Here is an 8,020-nt window from a genome sequence, read left to right as displayed (position 1 = left end):
TCAGGATACCATGGCCGTTTAACGGTTGTCAGTGGGCAGGTGGTGCCTTTAATACTGGTGATGCTAGAGGTGATGTTTTTGGTAAACAGGCGGGGTTTATATTTGCCGAGTTCCTTTTACTTTTCTTAATCTTTCCTTGGGTGCACACCTGTGTTGGATTAACAGTGTGTTTAATTAATAGTTTAGTGTTGGATTGTATTTATTTACTGTTAATTATCAGTATATTATTAGTTGCTGATGTAAACTTGTGCAAGGAGAAATATTTCTTGTTACTCATATTAGCAGTATTGCTTCTATAATTTTATAGATTTGTCCAGTAGTATAACTAGGAGTTGATTTACTTAATATTGGAATTGAGATGTGTTTTGTTGTTGGGCTGGAACACTTTCTTAATTGGTGGCTGCTTTTAGGCCAACTATGGTGTTGTTTTTACTCTCTAGTTAAGGTTGTATCCATTTCTAAAAAGCTGCACCTTTTTAGACTAACATTTAAATATAAGTTGAAGCTTATTATGGGTTTTAGTATTATTTAACGTTGAACTGAATTCTTTTCCTGGTCAACCAACTATCACCAGGGTCGTTAGGCTTGTCACCTCTACTTATAAATCTTCTCACTATTTTGCCACATAGATGAGTTTGTTCTAGTAACTGTTCATAAGTAGCTCATCTGGTTTTGGGTAGTTTAGCTTAAGTTCTCTTTGTTAAGTTGTTGCTAGTTAAGTCATTATGCAAAAGGTACAAGGGATAAGCTTTGCCTTTTAATACTTTTAATGTTTCTTTCATCATTCCCTTATGGTACTTTCTCTATAGCACCATCAATGTCTAAATTTCTATCTTCTATACTTTAGATGTCTGATGAATGTTTTATTTGACTAGCTTGTGTTAGTATGATGGGAAGAGTGTGGGCTAGGCTTAGTTCAAGACATACATAGGTTATGAAATCTTCTAGGTGTAAACCAGATGCTTTATTTAAGCTATGCCTTGGTTTATCCAAGCACACTTTCCTGTATGCTTACCTTGTTATGACTTATCTCCTCTCATATAATTGTTTAGCTTATGTTAATGAACTGTGGCTTTGTCATAGCACTTGAGGAGGGTGACAGGAAGTGTGTGCATGCTTCATGGCCTTATTCAATTAAGTGCTCTATTCTTAATTTACTACTAAATCCTCCTTTAGTTTTTAGGTTTCATAAAAACTTTCGTATAAAGAGTATTCTTGGTGTAGAAAATGTAGCCCATTTCTTCCCACCGCATAGGTTACACATTGACCTAACATTTTTATGCATTATAATTGTGCTTACTTTTGCTTCTTTTTAGGATTTGCTGAAGATGGCGGTATATAGACTGGATTAGCAAGGGTTGGTGAGGTTTATCGGGGTTTATCGATTATAGAACAGGCTCCTCTAGAGGGGTGTGAAGCACCGCCAAGTCCTTTGAGTTTTAAGCTGTTGCTAGTAGTACTCTGGTGAATAGTCTAGTTCTTATGATTATTTGGGTTTAGGGCTAAGCATAGTGGGGTATCTAATCTCAGTTTGGGTCTTAGCTATTGTGTGATCAGGATATGTTAAAGTCACTTTTGTAGTTTATTTTTACTTTAATTATGGCTTTTTACAGCTTAATTAAGGTTTAACTTTATCTTGTATAATTCTTTAACATGCTTTATGCCATAATTCTATTAATTCGGGTCAATCGTATGGCCGCGGTGGCTGGCATGAAATTTACCAACCCTGATTAATATGACTTAGTCAAACTTTCATTTATGGCTTAATTCTTGTCACTGTTGTCTCTCGTGGGGGTGTGATTGAGCAAGATGCTGTGAGCTGCTGGTGTGGCATGCTTGTTACCTGCTCCTTTGAATCTCAGTGATTTAGAGGGCATTCTCACGGGAGTGCATATACTTGCATGTGTAATTCTATTAAAAACTAATAGAGGGCTTCCCTGGTGGCACAGTGGTTGAGAGTCCACCTGCCGATGCAGGGGACGCGGGTTCGTGCCCCGGTCCGGGAAGATCCCACATGCCGCGGAACGGCTGGGCCCGTGAGCTATGGCCGCTGAGCCTGCGCGTCCGGAGCCTGTGCTCCGCAACGGGAGAGGCCACAACAGAGAGACGCCCGCATACCGCAAAAAAAAAAAAAAAAAAAAAAAAAAACTAATAGAAAGGCTGGGACGAAAACTTTATTTTCATGGGGACAGTGAGCCCATCTAGACATTTTCAGTGTCTTGCTTTAAGAAGTGTTTAAGCTACATTAACTTGTTATATATAGGTGGTATTTGTATGGTTGTGTTGTGTGGTTTATGTCAGATTTAGTATTAAATTTTTGATAAAATGGCTGTCGAATCTATTTGTCTGTCTATATGGGTGGTGAATATCTAAGTAGCTCATTGGTATGATAGAGGGGGGGTTAAAGGTTAATTTATTCTGATAGGTAAATATTTTAAATCAGGGGGAGAATGGAGTGCTATATCCTGCAACCATTGAATTGCACAATGAAGGTTGTTCATGCTAGTAAATAATTTTAATTAAGTCCAGCTACCGTTTGCTTGACTGTGTTAAGAACTTTTAGGGTCATAGCTGAGCCCAAGCATCCCCCCTCCCAAATTAAAAAATACCAAATGCATGAAGCCATAGTTATGTGTGAGCATGGGCTGATTAGTCATAAGTCCATTGAGATGTCTTATTTAAGGGGAAAGAGTGGGAGATTTTAGGTGAGATGGCCCTGAAGTAAGAACCAGATGTTTGATAAAGTTCACCAATAGAAACCCCCACAAGTTATGGGTCCGGAGCAAGAAGAGGGACATCAACCCACTCGGCAGGGTTGATGGTTTCATGCAGCCTGGTGATCAAGCTCGTGGTCCAATGGACAGGATTATAGGTACATTGGTCGAGACTGATTTAACCTAATGTATTATGTATGACCAATAAATTATATGTACGATGCAATACCAATGATTTAATGTACATGCGTATTAGGCATGTGGTGAATAATGTAATGCACGGTTATACATACAATTTATATATGTATGTATGGAATGCATGTATTTATTGATGTGACAGTGCAGACATGCACAAAATATATGACATGTATGTGATAAAATGGGTTGTTTTAGTACTGACATTGTACTGTAGTTTTATGAATGTCTTATAATATATTTCAGGGAATAGTTTATATAGAATTTCAGCTTTGGGTGCTGGTGGTGAAGTTTAGGGCTTCTTCCTTGAGTCTTAGGGAGGTGTGTCATTCTCCTTTTCTGGTTTACAAGACCAGGGTATTGTGTTATACTACAACTCTTCATTTTAGAAATCTGTTTTCAATGATAGTAGTTACTGGTATTAACACTAGGATTAAAAAAAAGTATAAAATAGATGCAAGTTGTCCGATAATGTATGGATGTTCTACCGGTTGCCCTCCGATTCATGTTAGTGTTAGTAAGTCTGCTACTAACATTCAAAATAGGAGTTGGCTGAAAGGTCGGAATATCATGCTTCACTGTTTGTATGTGTGGAGTATTGGAATAAATGCCAGGGTTAGGACTGAGAGTAATAGGGCTAAGACTCCAACTAGTTTGTTAAGGATTGATAGTAGGATTGTATACGTGAATAGAAAGTACCATTCTGGCTTGATATGAGGTGGTGTATTGAGTGGGTTTCCTGGGGTGTAGTTGTCGGGGTCTCCTAACAAGTCAGGTGAGAATAGGGCTAGTATTAGTGAGGCTAGAATTAGTAGTAGGGCGCCTAGGATATCTGCTTGTGTAATAGGGGTGGAATGGGATTTTGTCTGTGTTGAATGGGATTCCTGTGGGGTTGTTGGATCCTGTTTCATGAAGAAATAGTAGGTGGACGGCTGCTAGCACTGTGATGATGAAAAGGAGAATGAAGTGGAAGGCAAAGAACCGTGTGAGTGTTGCTTTATCTACAGAAAAGCCACCTCAAATTCATTTGACAAGGGTGGTGCCAATATATGGGATTGCTGAGTAGGATTGTGATGACTGTGCGTCTCAGAATATTTGTCCTCAAGGTAGTACGTAACTTATGAATGCGGTAGACATGACTCTAAGTAGTAGGATGATTCTAATGTTTCATGTTTCTTGAAAGGTGTAGGACCCATAGTATAGGCCACGTCCTACGTGAGTGTAGAGGCAGGTAGAGAATATGGAAGCTCCGTTTGCATGTATATATCGAATATTTCATCCATAGTTGACGTCTCGGCAGATGTGTGTTACTGATGAGAAGGCAGTTGTTGTGTCTGGTGTGTAGTGTATTGCTAGGAATAGGCCTGTTAGGATTTGTAGGATCAGGCAGATGCCTAGTAAAGAGCCAAAGTTTCATCATGACGAGGTGTTTGACAGGGTTGGGAGGTCAATGAATGTGCTGTTGACGATCTTCATCAGCGGGTAGTTTTTTTTTGTTTTTGTTTTTTTTTTTTCAGCAGGTAGTTTTTTCGAATGTTGGTCATTGGTGTTCTTATAGTTGAATGACCATGATTATTTTTCATGTCATTGGTCATGGTTGGAGTCCATGTGAGAATAATAATGACATACATTGTATTTATTTTAAGTATTATTTTTGTGATTAGTTCTGTGGGGGTTTCTTCAAAACCTTTGCCTATTTATGGGGGTTTAGGGTTGATTGTGAGTGGTGGTGTTGGGTGTGGGATTGTGTTGAATTTTGGTGGCTCACTTTTAGGTCTGATAGTGTTTTTGATTTATATAGGGGGAATGTTAGTCGTGTTTGGTTATACAACAGCTATAGCCACTGAGCAGTATCCTGAGGTTTGAGTTTCTAATAAGGTTGTCTTGGGGGCATTTCTTTTAGGGTTAATAGTAGAGTTTTTAATGGTACTTTATATTTTGAAGGATGAGGAGGTGGGAATTGTGTTTAAGTTCAATGGGTTGGGGGACTGAGTTATTTACGATACTGGTGATTCTGGTTTTCTAAGTGAGAAGGCTATAGGGATTGCAGCCTTACATATTTATGGTACTTAGTGATTGTTACTGTTTATTGATGTTGTGGTTATTATGGAGATTACTTGGGGTAATTAAATAAGGGTATGCTAAGGGTGAGGGTGATGAGAAATGATGGGAAGTATAGTTTAATAAGGTCTTTGTGGTTTGAGATTAGCGTGGAGGATTTTAGTTGAATGAGGGATGTGGTTTTTAGTAAGATAGTTTCTAATCCGATTAAATATAGAAGAGAGGATGCTAATTTTTGGCTCATTAATAAGTTTAGATAAGGGGGTAGGTGGTGTATAATGGTGGGGGAATATCCTAGGAGAATCGAGAATTTAAAGGAGTTTGAGGGGTAGGTATATTTTAAGTTTTGTGTGTTGAGGTTAATTTCGAGTGCTAGCACGAAGCCCAGAGTTGTTACTATAAAGGCAGTTAGTTTTAAGTGCAGAGGTATGGTTATTAGGGGGATGGCTGTTGGGGGAATGTTGTTGGAGATGATGAATCCAGCAAAGATACCTCCGATTAGTAGGCGTTTGATAGAGTTAATTAGGAGGGGGTTGTTTTCATTGATAGGAGCTGAGGGGGGAAAGCGGGGTTGTCCCAGTAATGCGAAGAAGATAATGTGAGTACTGTAAGATGGCTGTGAGGGAGGTGGCAGTTAGAGTTATTAATAGGGCTCAGGCCTTGGTATAAGACATGTTGGCGGTTTCAATGATCAGGTCTTTAGAATAAAAACCGGTGAGGAAAAGCATTCCTGTCAGTGCTAGGCATCCAATGATAAGGGCTGTTGCAGTAAAAGGTAAGGTCTTGAATAGGCCTCCTATTTTTCGAATATCTTGTTTGTTGTTTAAGCTGTGGATAATAGATCCAGAGCACATGAATAGTGTGGCTTTGAAGAAAGCATGTGTGTAAATATGCAAGAAGGTTAGATAGGGCTGGTTGATGCTGATTGTTACCATCATTAGGCCTAATTGGCTTGAGGCAGAGAAAGCAATAATTTTTTTAATATCATTTTGGGTGAGAGCGCATATAGCTGTGAATAGAGTGGTAAGGGCTCCTAAGCATAACGTTATTGTTTGAATAAGTTTATTGTTTTCTGTTAGGGGGTAAAATCGGATAAGTAGGAAGACCCCTGCTATGACTATTGTGCTTCAGTGGAGTAGGGCTGATACGGTCATGGGACCTTCTATTGCTGAGGGGAGTCAGGGATGAAGTCCAAATTGAGCTGATTTTCCGGCTGCGGCTAATACAAGTCCTGTAAGGGGGAGGTTTAAAGAGTAGGTCGAGTATAAAACTTTGTTGTACGTCTCATGCGTTTGAGTTAGATAGAAATCATGCTATTGATACAGTGAATCCGATAACCCTGATGCAGTTATATAAGATTGCTTGGAGGGCAGCTGTGTTTGCGTCTGCTCGTCCATATCATCACCCGATGAGTAGGAAAGATATGATTCCGACTCCCTCTCACCCAGTGAAAAGCTGGAAGAGATTGTTGGCAGTAACAAAGATTAGTATGGTAATGAGGAAGAGGAGTAGGTATTTGAAGAACTGATTAATGTAAGGATCTAAATGTATGTATCATATTGAGAATTCTATGATAGATCATGTAATAAACAATGCTACTAGTACATATATTATTGAGAAGTAATCTATTTTGAAGCTGAGCATTAATTTAAGGGTTTGGATGGTGCTCCAATGTCAGTTTGAAATGATTATTTCTTGGCCTGTGTGAAGGAATATTGTCATTGGGATTAGGCTTGTAATAAAAGCACATGAAACAGTATTTTTTACATATGATGGGTATTTATCACTTTTGTAGAAACTTGTGTTAGTTATTAGAATCAGGATAATTAGTACTCAACATCAAAAAAACAAACAACCTGATTAAAAATAGGAAAAGGACATGAATAGACATTTGTCCAAAGAAAACATACAGATGGCCAATAAACACATGAAAAGATGCTTAACATTGGTAATCATCAGAGCAATGCAAATTAAAACCACAATGAGATATTATTCACACCTGTTAGAATGGCTATCATCAAAAAGAACAAAAATAACAAATGTTGTCAAGGATGTGGAGAAAAGGGAACAGCGTACGCTGTTGGTGGGAATGTAACTTGGTTCAGCCACTGTGGAAAACAGTATGGCAATTCCTAAATAAACTAAAACTAGAACTACCATATATACTGACTATATGTCTGAAAAAAAAAGAAAACACTAATTCCAAAGGGTACTTGCACCCCAGTGTTCATAGCAGCATTATTTACAGTTCCCAAGATATGGAAGCAAACTAAGTGTTCATCAACAGATGAATGGATAAAGAAGATGTGATATATATATAGAATGGAATACTACTCAGCCACTAAAAAGAATGAAATTTGCAGCAACATGGTTGAACTTGGAGGATATTATTTCACTGAAATAAGTCAGACAGAGAAAGACAAATACTGTATGTTATCATTTATATTTGGAATCTAAAAAATAAAACTAACTAGTGAATATAACAACAAAGAAACAGATGCACAGATATAGAGAACAATTTTGTGGTTACCAGTGGGGAAGGGTGGGGGGGAAGGGCAAAATGGGGGTAGGGGATTAAGAGGTACAAACTACTATGTATAAAATAAATAAACTACAAGGATATATTGTACAGCACAGGGTTTATAGCCAATATTTTATGATAACTATAAATAGAGTATAATCTTTCAAAATTGTGAATCACTACGTTGTACCCTTGGAATTTATATCATAAGTCAACTATACCTCAATAAAAAATAAGACAATGAACAAACATAACAGAAATAGAGTCATAGATAACAGAGAACAAACGGGTGTTTGCCAGAGGGAATGCGGGTAGGGAGAATGAAAGAAATAAGTGAGTGAGATCAAGAGGTACAAACTTCCAGCTGCACAGGAAATGAGTCATGGGTACGAAATGTACAGTGTGGGGAATATTGGCAATAACTATATAATATCTTTGGTGACATTGTAACCAGACTTATTCTGGTGATCACTTTGAAATGTATAGAAATACCAAATCACTATGTTGTGTATCAGGAACTAACATAATG

The 8,020-nt window shown here is 38.1% G+C and overlaps 2 pseudogenes; both read right to left on the bottom strand.

Annotated features, from left to right (window-relative positions):
• Window positions 1-2,141: 2,141 nt before the first annotated feature.
• Window positions 2,142-4,400, bottom strand: LOC117201709 (cytochrome b-like; annotated as a pseudogene).
• Window positions 4,401-4,435: 35 nt separating this feature from the next.
• Window positions 4,436-7,201, bottom strand: LOC117201731 (NADH-ubiquinone oxidoreductase chain 5-like; annotated as a pseudogene).
• Window positions 7,202-8,020: the final 819 nt, after the last annotated feature.

This window comes from Orcinus orca, chromosome 11 (assembly GCF_937001465.1).
Source record: "Orcinus orca chromosome 11, mOrcOrc1.1, whole genome shotgun sequence".
Taxonomy (NCBI): Eukaryota; Metazoa; Chordata; class Mammalia; order Artiodactyla; family Delphinidae; genus Orcinus; species Orcinus orca.
Note: the sequence above shows the minus strand (reverse complement) of the source record. Positions and strands in the feature narration are given on the sequence as shown.